This window comes from Aedes albopictus, chromosome 2 (assembly GCF_035046485.1).
Source record: "Aedes albopictus strain Foshan chromosome 2, AalbF5, whole genome shotgun sequence".
NCBI lineage: Eukaryota > Metazoa > Arthropoda > Insecta > Diptera > Culicidae > Aedes > Aedes albopictus.
In genome coordinates, this window is record NC_085137.1 from 383,586,075 (window position 1) to 383,597,872 (window position 11,798).

Consider the following 11,798-nt stretch of genomic DNA (forward strand, 5'->3'; position numbering starts at 1 on the left):
TTAGTAGAGAGCTACGTAGCATATCATGAACTCCTACCCTCCTATCGTCACACTTCGTCACAAAATCACAAACACCCACCTCCCCCCTTCCCTCCTGAAAAGCTATGTCATTTATGGACGACCCCTTACTTGACTACATTGTGATTACTAATCGTACCCAGTCAGCAGTTTCCATGAAGTTGAGAGTCACTGCTCCTACACGAAGGCACGCCGCACAGCAAGTTGTCAAGGAATAGGTAGTTATCAGTGTTGACGGGTGCGTTCGGGAGAGTTGAGGAATGATAAGACAGCATTGTGCACAGAGAATGCATATCGACACGGTGCAGTACAGCCGCAAAACAATTATGATGGGTTGACGAAATGGATTTATGCATGATTTATATGAGATAGCCTACATTGCATAATAGTGTTATACTAATTTTGTTTGGATCGCTTGTTACATTTAGTTGGTACTACTTGTTTTACCTACAAATCACTAGATGTCTTATGTTCCATCAGGCTTAAATTGGCATGATTATTTTTTTTTGTAATGTCTGTGCTAATAACGTTATTGCGATATTTTGTCGAAATATACAAACCAAAACAGGTGGATTAGTTAGCAGTACACGAGTGGTGGCGGTATCGCTATCCACTTTCTAAATATTGTAAAATTCCCCTTATCGAAAGTCCCTAAATTTAAGTCATCCAGCGATAACAGACAAAGCTGCTTCGATGACTGATTGGTTTATTGCCCAATGACGCTTGCCGACGCCGATCACAACGAAATGACGTCGTCGCCGTCGTCGTCTGCGTTGTTCGCCAGCCAGGTTCTTTATCATCTTCGTCGCGTTCGGCTTTCACCCTCTTACACACTAACCTCCTAGTTCAAGTCTAGATAAAGAACGTCCACTCAGCTGGACTTGCGCGCTGCTGTGTGTAATAATCACCCAGCAAATAAATACCCTTAGGTTGACTTGTTGACTTAACTAATGGTGATAGTGCGATGATATGAAGGTGTCTAAAATTACTCGGATTAAGTAAGACCGAGTGTGCTTGATTCGAGCGGGAGCGATCGGCCGAACGACACGCGGGAGAAGTTAGAGAAGTGGCGCGCGGCGGTGTGCGGATTATTTTCATTGCTCCACCGAGGGGGTCGACGCCTGCTGCTCACTGTTTCGGTGAGCTACAAATTAACGTTGTGAGAGATAAGAGGCGGACGAATTGAATTATAAAAAAAAGTCCACACTTGAGTAGTGGAGCACGATGGTATGTGGGTCGACTTGTTTTCATCTCCTTCGATAGCTCAGTTGGTAGAGCGGTGGACTGTAGAGGATGTCAAGCGATAAGCTTTGATCAATGGCAGTGATCCATAGGTCGCTGGTTCAAATCCGGCTCGAAGGATTCTTTTTTGAGCCGTTTAGTTATCTGCTATCATAATCAAATTCTTTATTCACTACATCTCCATGATCCAAATGATTATTTTAGATTTGTTCCTATAGTTTCTTAAACTATATGAGTATGAGCATTTTTTTTCCAGATATTTTGCAGTTATTCGATCATAGATTCCTCCAGAAATTCCTTCAAGAGTTTATCTAGGGATTCCAACATACATATCTTCGAGAATTTGTCCTGGGATATGTTTAGATGTTCCTCCAGTGATTGTTCCAGTGCTGTTTCCGGGGTTTCTTTTGGAAATTCTCCGGAGATCTTTTGATATTCCTTCAGAGTTTTCTTCAGGGATTTCTCCATATTTAGGAATGTCTTTCAGAAATTCTTTCAGAAAATATTACTAGAGAATATTCGAAGATTGATCCAAGAATTGTTTCAACATTTTGTACAAAAATCCAGGAATTTCTACAGAAATTCTTCAAGGTATTCACTAAGAAAGCTTTCCTGAGATTCCCTAACAATAGCTTCTGGGATTCCTCAACTCATGGGGTTTCTTGAAAAATTCCTCCAAGAATTCTTCCAGGGATTATTATTTCTGTGATTTTTTCAGGAACAACTTCAGAGATTATTTTATAAATGCCTCCAAGAAATCTTTTATTGGGATTCTTCAGTAATTCCTCCTGGATTTTTTTTTTCAGAAACTCCTCCAGGAATCAATCCACGACTTCCTCCACCAACTGCATAGAGTTTTCATTAGGAATTCCTCTTGAGATCAATTCCGAGATTCCTCCTGGGTTTATTTCAGGAACTGCTGAGATTCCTCAAAGAATTCCTCTACGTACTCTTTTTAGGATTTCTTCACAATTTACTCAAGAATTTCAGCGATTTCTTCAGAACTTCCTCCTGGGATTTCTTTAGGAACTCCTTCTGGAATTCCCTCAGAAATTGATCCTTGGAATCCTTCAGGAATTCCTCCAGGCATTCCTCTAGGAACTCCTCAAGGATTTTTCCCATGAATTCTTTCAAGAATTGTTCCAGAATTCCTATAAGAATTTCTGCAGCGATTCCTGTAAAAATCCTGAATTTAAAGTTGTCCAGTGATTCTGTGATTCCAGTGATTTCTTCTTCCTGGGATTTCTCATAGAATTTAAGTAGGGATCACTCCAGGAATTCCGCTGTAGATTTCTCAAGGAATTTCTCTAGGGATTCCTACAGGAAATCTTAAAGGCATGAGGAATTCCTCCCGGGGTTCCTCCAGGTATTCCTTCAGGAATTTCTCTAGGAATTTCTCCAGAAATTGATCCAGGAATTCCTTTGGAAATTCCTACAGCAATTCCTGCAGGAATTTTGCCAGGAAGTCTTGCAGGGATTCCTCAAGATATTCTTTAAGGATTTTTTTCAAGTATTTCTTCTGGAATTTTTCTAGAGATTCTTTCGGGAATTCTTCCAGGGTTTCCTCTTGGAATTTACATAGGAATATCTCCTCCAGGGATTTCTCAAATAATTCTTCTAGGGATTCTTCTAGGAATTCGTCGAGAAATTTCTACAAGGATTTCTCCAGAAATTTGTCAAGGAATTCCTCAAACGATTTCTTCAGATTTTTTTCCAGAGATTCATCCCATAATTGATCCCTCCAGGAATTTATCCAGGGATTCGTTCAGGTATACTTTCTGAAATCTCTTCAGGGATTCCTGCAGGGTTTACTCCAAGCATACCTGCTGGAATTCCTGTAGGGATTTCTCCAGGAAATCCTTCAGGGATTTCTTTAGAGATACCTCAAGAAAATCCTCTAGAGATTCCATCAGGGATTCCTCCAGGAATTCCTCCAGTAATTTCTCCTGTAATCCCGCCAGGAATTCCTCCAGTAATTTCTCCAGGAATTCTTCAAGAGATTCTTCCAGGGATTCTTCCAGGAATACTTTCAGGGATTGATCCATGAATTCCTCCAGGAATTTCTCTAGGGATTACTTCAGAAATTCTTTCAGGAATACCTTCAGAATTTTTTTCCAGGGATTCCTCCGGGAATTCTCGCACGGTTTCCTCCAGGAATTCATCTTGAAATTTCAGGGATTTTTTTTTCTAGGGCTTCTCCAGGAATTTGTCCAGAAGTTCCTACAAGCATTCTTCCGGGGGTTCCTCCAGAAATTGCTTCAGGGATTGCTCCAGAAATTTTCCAGAATTCCTCTAGGGAATCCTCCAAGAACTCACCCCGGGATTCCTTCAGAAATTCATCCAGGAATTTCTACAGGGAAAACTACAGGATTTTCCCTTGGAATTCCTCCCCAGGGTTTCCTCTAGGTATTCCTACAGGAATTCCTGCACAGATTCATCCAGAGATTTCGTTGGGAAATCATCTAGGGATTGCTCCGGAAATTCTTCCAGAAGTCCCTCTCAGAATTCCTCTAGAGATTCCACCAGAAATTTTTCCATGAAGTTCCTCCAGGAATTTCTTCAGGGATTTGTCTAGAAATTCGTCTAGAAGTTCCTTTAGGATTTCCTTCAGAGAATCCCAAAGGAATTGTTTCAGGGATTTCGCCAGAAATTTTTCCAAAAATTTCTCCTAGGGATTCCTCTAGGAATTGGTCGAGAAATTCCCAAACGAATTCCTCCAGAAATTCGTCTAGGAATTCCACCCCCCCACACCCTACCCCGGAACTCCTCAAGCGGTTTCTTCATAAGTTTCTCTAAAGATCCCTCCCATTTTTGCTCTAAGGAATCCTCCAGGAGTTTTTCCAGGGATTCTTCCAGGTATAATTTCTGAAATTCCTCCAGGGGTTTCTACAGAGTTAACTCCAGACATACTTGCAGGAATTCCTCAAAGAATTTCTCCAGGAATTGCTTCAGGGATTGTTCTGGGAGTTCTTTCAAGGATTGCTATAGGAATTCCTATAGTGATTCCCTAGAAATTCCATTCGGGATTTTTACAAAAATTTATTCAGAGGTTCAGCCAGAAATTTTTGATATCTATCCAGGGACTCAAACCAGATTTTTTCCAGAATTATCTGAAGATTTTTTGAATTATTTAAAGGATTTCTAGAGAAATTCCTTCAGCGAATTGGGTTAGTCCTAAACAGAGTTCGTAATTTACAAAAGAGATCAGCTGTAATTTGTTACGATAATTTTGTAGATATTAACAAAAAAATAATAATTTAACTTCCAAAAGAACAATGCACGAGTAAAGAAAAATTTTCAATCTTCCACCGCCACCGCTACCAGCAACGATTTGTATAGAATAGGCGAGGTTTTTTTTTTATTTCAACGTAATGTACAAAATACAACAGGGTGACTGCTGAAGAGTGAAGTAATACATTAAAAATATACAGGGGGTAGCCAAAATGTTTGGGATAGGCAACATTACTTGAGCAACATGAGAAATAAAGTTAACGTGTGGCAAGCAAAAATGGTTTTTGTGGGAGACCCGAAAATATGGGGGCCCGGGGCCCTGACTCCCAGCCCTCTAAGATCCGGCCATGCATAAATTTCTTCACGAAATCTTACAGTAGTTTTTATTTTTTTCTGGATTTTTTGTTTAACTGAATTTTGTTTTCAAGAATACTTTATTGAGTTTCAGGGGTTTTCAGGAAACGATCTATTTCACCAATTCCATTAGTTCCCTTGGTTTTATCACAATTTTCAAGAACTATACCGAAGGTTTCTTCTGAAGTTTAATCAAAATATTTCTCAGAAGATCTGTAAGAAAATTTTCAGTAATCATTAGTTGCATCAATAGTTGCATCATTGGAGGAACACCAGGAGGCACTCTTGAAGAAATTACTAAATGAAGCTTGCAAGAATCTCTGGAGGAATTCCTTCAGGAATATCCGAAGGAATACTTGATGAATAGGGCCCATATAGCCGAGGCGGTAAACGCACGGGTATTCAGCATGACCATGCTGAGGGTGACGGGTTCGATTCCCGGTCGGTCCAGGATCTTTTCGTAAAGGAAATTTCCTTGACTTCCTTGGGCATAGAGTATCTTCGTGCCTGCCACACGATATACACATGCAAAATGGTCATTGGCAGAGGAAGCTCTCAGTTAATAACTGTGGAAGTGCTCATAGAACACTAAGCTGAGAAGCAGGCTTTGTCCCAGTGAGGACGTTACGCCAAGAAGAGAGTGAGAGAGAGACTTGGTGATAATCTGCGAGATATTTCAACAAGAATTACCAATGGAATTCATGGAGTAATACATGCAGGAATTCCTGGATCAGTTCTTAAAGAAATGCTTGATAGAATGCCTGTAAGATTTTGTAGAGAACCACTAGAAGAGTTTCTAAAATAATACTTGGAAGATTTTTGAAGAAATCCCTGAAGAAGTTTCTTTATAAATCTTTGGGGGATTTAAAAAAAATCCTAGAAGGTTTTATGATGGTTTTATTCCCTGGAGGAATTTCTGAAGGAATCCATGAAAGGCTTTCAAAATAAACCTTTGGAGAAATTTTGGATGAAACCAATGGCAGATTTTCTAACGGAATACCTGGGAAAATTGCTGAATGAACGCCAAATTCATGACTTTCACCAGGAATTTATGAAGAAATTCATGAAAGGTTTTCTAGCGTGATTCTAGCAGAAATTTATGGAGCATTTCCTAGTGAGCATGGAACAATTTCGGAATGCATCAATAGAAACTTTTCTAGGCGATGGGGGAGATTTGTTTTCTTTAAAGGAACCTTTTTCTAATTTCGAATTCCTAGAAAAATTCGTTGAAGTTTTTTTTTGAGAAAGTCCCTGGAAGAATTTAAAAAAATCCCTGGAGGAATCTAGGAAGGAATTCTAAGAAGCATTTCTGAAGGAATCCCTGGAGGGATTTCAAAAGGAACTTCTGCAGGATTTTCCATAGGAATCCATGGGAGAATTATTGAGGCTATTGGTTTCTATGTACTTTTGCAGGAATATCTATAAGGATACGGGGTCTCCAGTTAGCCTAGTGGTAAGGCTTTGGATCTGGATCCTGTTCCGGTCGGGAACTTTTCTCGACTTCCCGGGGCATAGTGTATCATTTTACTTGCCTCACAATAAGGACTGTATCGGAAATTAACTATAAGCATTCAAAATGCTCTATCTCGACGCACGGTTGGTCCTTTCATTCCGGTTCATCTATGAACTCTTCACAATAGAGTTAATTTTAGAACAGCTTGAAGAAATTTGGAAAATGTTGAGTATTATTGAAAATATGGTTCTATGAGTATACCACATAAAATAACAATCTGTACAAACTGATTTTTTTTTTCAATTTTTTTAACGTTTCAAACATTTGTAGCGAAAAAAATGTGTACGGGGAAAAATCTAGAAAATACTGATTATTACTAGCAGTTATGTACACATAACATATCACACAAAAACGACTTTTAAAATTCTTATTTTGGATAGAAAAACCTCCAACATTAAGAATAGGGTCTATCCAAAAAAAAAACCTCCTACTTTTTGGTCGAACTTTGACGCTCTCTTTCAAATATCTTCAGAGGTTATAAAATTCGGTTCTCTAGTAAAACTACCTCTTCAATAGATTTAAACACATACCCAATCGAAAAAAGTGCAAATTTTCAACTTTATGCATTTTTTATTTGCGTATTCGTTCCTTTTTCATTTGTAGGGAATGTAAATTACATTCACGCTGTGGAAAGTTGCCTTCACAGCTCGCTCACGACTTTGGCATGCGTGTGCGACCCCAATGTTATTCGGCAAACTTTCAGATAAAACTACAAGGTTAAATTCATCCATACATTGTTTTTCGATAGCATGCTTCTGAACTGAGATTATAGCAAATGAATGTAAATCTTTGCAAATGAATGGTCGCAACCTTGCTGATAGCTTTGGGTAACTCTCGCTGAGACCGTCCCACTATTTACACCATGTCTTTAAAATGTTTAAGGTGGAGATTCTCTGAAAGTCCTCCTCAAAAAAGTAACAAAAATGCATTTTGTTAATCAATTTGATGGACCCCCCGTTAGTTAGAGCCACAACCATTTTTGCGGACCCCTCGATTTTGATCAATTGTTGGCTCATTTAAACCGTTATAACTCAAAAGTTTCTCCAAAAACCCCCTCATAACAAAATGTTGTTGAAAAGAAGAAAGATACAGCTACTATTTACGGTTATAAAAACATGGGTCGGCCATATTGATTTTAGCCACCATCTTGGATTTTTATACCAAAACTGTTTTTTCACCATGTTGGCAACCACCGATTTTCAAAATCTTTGCGTCAATCGAAAGCAGGGACATTTTTACACAACATATCAAAAATTGACATTATAACACAACACTTAGATTTTGAATCGTTCGGCAACATGAGCGCTAACGCGATTCCAGATTAGATTATAACAGAAATTCAATTGTGATTTTTTTTTTCCTGGAGCTCGAACAATCATCCAAGAAATTCGTCAGATACTCCAGAATGAATAGTGGTGTAGTATCCATATAACACACAAGATGCTCAGTTCATACTGCAAAGGATCAAAATCACGCGTTACGAGCCAAACATTACAGGGATTAAGACGTAAATCGTTCGACCGGCGAGATGGATGTTAATGGTGATGAAATGAAGTAAGCAACGCAGGGAAGAAAACCTAAATGGCACCGAAAGTATTGACATAGAAGCCAAGTTCAAAGAAAATACAAATATTTAGCTCATACTTAAGTTTCATAAAATTGGCTTAGTTATAGCGCCAAGTGCCCAAAATAGGTACAGCTGCCCAAATGGTACAAGACTCTATGAATTGTCTTACCTGATTGCCAAATGTTTGATAGATTTTGAATTGAAACCGCTTTTTGAGAACTTTGTTTTCATATACAGTCGATATACTTTGCTTTTTTTTTTTCTCATGCACACAAATTGTTCATATGTATGGCACCAATAAACTTCTAACGGCGCACACAGGCGTAAATGGGATTCCTGGCCATAAGTCGAAAAATTTTTTTCAGGGTTTTCCAGAGTTTAATATTTTTTAAAGATAAATGAAGTAATGCTTCATCATGTGGCAATCAATAAAATACTTTGGGATGCATAATTTTTTAAGAATAAATGCCGAAAATCGACAATTTTCTCTACTGTTTTTTTTCATTTGCATCATAACTCATCGGAAGAACTTCAATTATCGAAATATTGACAGTTTGAAAAAAATAACTGAGTATGTAACACAGTTCTCCTGATAAGGGTGTATCATTCAAACAAAAAACTTCACCTGGTTTCATTTATTTTGCTCTCTTACAGAAGAGTTTTCTAAATCATGTTTTTTGTCAATTTTGAACCATTTTCAGCATTCAAAAAGTTTTCAGATTCTGCAGCATTCCGCGATCTGGATAAAATTACAATAAAATATAAGGCATATCCTTTGTGAATTGCAAGAGAACGGGTACCAGAAAGTACCAGACGAAAAAATAAATCATTTTGAAATTTACACCTTTTTGACTAGTTTTTAGTTACAATTTATGTTTAATTTTGATATAACGACTTCGTTTCGACTACTTTTTCAATGAACGGCCACTTATTCTCGGTAGATACATCATAGCAGAATACAAATCTGGTTTTCTATCTCTTAACAAAATGTGTCAAATGGAATTAATTTAGTAAATTTGGGCAGACATCTCCATACACCGATAAACGCCTACATGTATGCAATGCAGTAGTAATCTAATGTTGCTAGAACTGTTCTGTTCAAAATTTGTTATAAAAAAATCAAAAACAACTCAAATAAAGAGCTCACTATTTGTAGCATGTAATCATATGTTGATGCACAGTTAAGAAAATATTTTCAGATAAATATTGTTTTTTTTTATAGCTAAACTCATTGAATTTTCACTCAGTACTCCACGAACTTACTTTTATGTATAAAGTTGTGTTGAAATGCCATGTTTTTATAGAAAAATTCAAACTGATATATTCCACACAGCTTCTATCATCATGTTCAAGCTCCTAAAATTTCAATCCATGATTAAGTTTTGATGTGTTTTCCAGGGCAAAGCTACCCCAAAATGAAAATGTGATACCCAAAATATCTAGAAAAAGGTACAACATTAAAACTGAGTTTAAGGGGCCGTTAAAAAATAACGGCCAATATTCCCGAAAATTGTGAAGATAGAACAATTGTTCAACAAGTTTCCCAATTATGATACTCCTTACAACTTTGCTGAAGACATAAACACGTTATCTACACTTATAAAAGAATTGAATTGCTCTCACACTTCTAGGAGAATTTCTATGAAACGAGGTGGCCCTTGTTTCCAAACAATATTTTTCATGGTAATATAATTATTTTTCAGTTCTCTGTTGTCAAATAAAAATATTCGACGCTTCAAGCGATTTTTGGGGGTGAAAATAAACGTTGTTTTTGGAGAGGTTATAAGAAATCATTTCTAGCCTTTAAGTGGATTAATATGGCTATTTATAATCCAAAATGCTTCCTCAATATCTAAATTCACAATTTTATCGCTAGTACATACATAATACACCATAAAAACGTGTTAAAACTTTTTGGCCATGAAATGGACCCTGTTACTCCAGTGTGCGGCGTCACCGACTTGTTGCTTTCTTTTCGTCGTCAAAAATATCTCAACACACTCCCGTATAACCATCACCCTCAGTTCAGTGGCACAGAGAGTTTTCTTTGCGTCGTTGGATGTTCTCTTCCACGGCGCACTATATGTATCTCCACACGGCTAGTTGAATAGAATAATCACGCCTGACACGACCGTACGACACTCGGAGGCCGGACCGGCATGAAAATGGACATTAATTTATTTAGAAACACTTTTGGTCAATTATTAATACTGCCCCCGTGCGGTGCGGGACCACGCGGACTGCAACCAGAAGCGCACGCACGTTTGAACCGAGCGAGATGAACCCGTCGAACGTCGACGACACGTTCCCGGCGACTAGCGTTAGAATACTAACTGCAGGAAGTCACATGTCGTCATACACGCTTCTATAGTTGTTGAAGAGAGTTGTTATTGAGTTGCTCTTTTCCCTTTTCCTTGTTTATCTAGAAGGCGAAGGTACAGAAGAAAGCAATCTTTGCTCTCTAGCCTGGTATGCAGCTGGATCTCGAAAAGGAACCAACAAAATATTGCTTTATCTTCTTAGTCCTTTTTTTATCTTGAGCAACGAATCAATATACCAGCAACCCATAACAATAACGACAGTGGCTCAGTCCTACACTGTGCTTGTTCGGATAATCGAGTATCGCAGTAAAAGATTGTCGCAACTTGAACCGAATAGTTCAAAGATTTTTTCAATAATTTTTATTTCGTCTTATTCATGCAATGTTGCAAGAATGCACCTCATTTATTTGAATAGTAAGCGATAAATCTTTTCAGTTATGTTTGCTTCTGCTTCTGTTTCAAAGGCCTGAAGTACACAGGGTGAAATATTTGACAAGGAAAGAACTCAAGAAACAACATCAGTTCGACATTATAATGAAAATTCAATCGAGTCATACAAGATGTTTGAGCATTGGATTTTTTTTGGACAATTATTTTACCCTGTGTACTAACAGCTAAACGCTTTCATTTATTAAGAGTACAGGATCTTGTACAATTTGGGCAGGTGTACCTATTTTGGGTACCTGCTGCTATAACTAAATCTTTAAAATTGATTGACTTTATTTTTTTAGGAACAGCTGGAAAAGTAGATAAGGTTTAAAACTGACTGATTTAAACCGGAAAATTGCCCAAATTTTCTTCACAGTCATTGTCCATTGCGAGCAACGTGGCAGTCAAGTGCCACGCACCTTTGACAGTAGCATAAAACCTTCGCATATCGTTCCGATCCATCCTTTCCTGCTCTTCAGCAAACACGCTCTCTTAGTGCTGCTGTGATATTCAATATTATTAAGATGATGCATATCACCCTTTGCGAATCATTTGAACGACACACGAGAGCAATTTTACGCATGCGCTGCCAATTACGCATATACACTTGATGACACATTAGTGAAACGCCAGAACAAGCATAATACTGTAGCGTAAGGGCAGTGGACATCCCATAACAAGACGTATTTAGTGCTTATCAGGAGTCGATACTAGTGATACCCAAGCACAAGCACCAATAATGCAAAGCAGCGGTGATTGTTTCAAACTCCATAGTACGAAATGCTTGATTGTGATTACTGGCGTTTCACACAATGGGATCCGTTTATCTAATCGAAAGCAGGCGGTAAGTGAACTGATTGCGTAATCTAGAAATTCAATCAGCGCCGACCGTTTGCAATTTGTTTTTGATGTGTTTTCTCTGTTTGGCAAAGTGGAATCTTTGATAATATTTAATAAAAACAATAAACATTAGGCTACAGTCCAAAATGCTGAGTTGGTAAGCATATGAACACATTCAAAATGGGAAATCCATTGACAAAGGCTTGTGTACCTTACATTCCCGGTCAGAATAAGGACTGAGTATCCTTTGCTGTACGCAGAGCCGGATTTTGAGGGGGGGGGG

The 11,798-nt window shown here is 38.1% G+C and overlaps 1 non-coding gene across 1 annotated transcript; it reads left to right on the forward strand.

Moving 5' to 3' along the window:
* The first annotated feature begins 1,271 nt into the window (after positions 1 to 1,271).
* On the forward strand, positions 1,272 to 1,380 carry Trnay-gua (transfer RNA tyrosine (anticodon GUA)). The gene is made up of 2 exons: positions 1,272 to 1,308; positions 1,345 to 1,380. It is a non-coding gene; the product is annotated as a tRNA-Tyr (tRNA).
* The last annotated feature ends 10,418 nt before the right edge of the window (positions 1,381 to 11,798 follow it).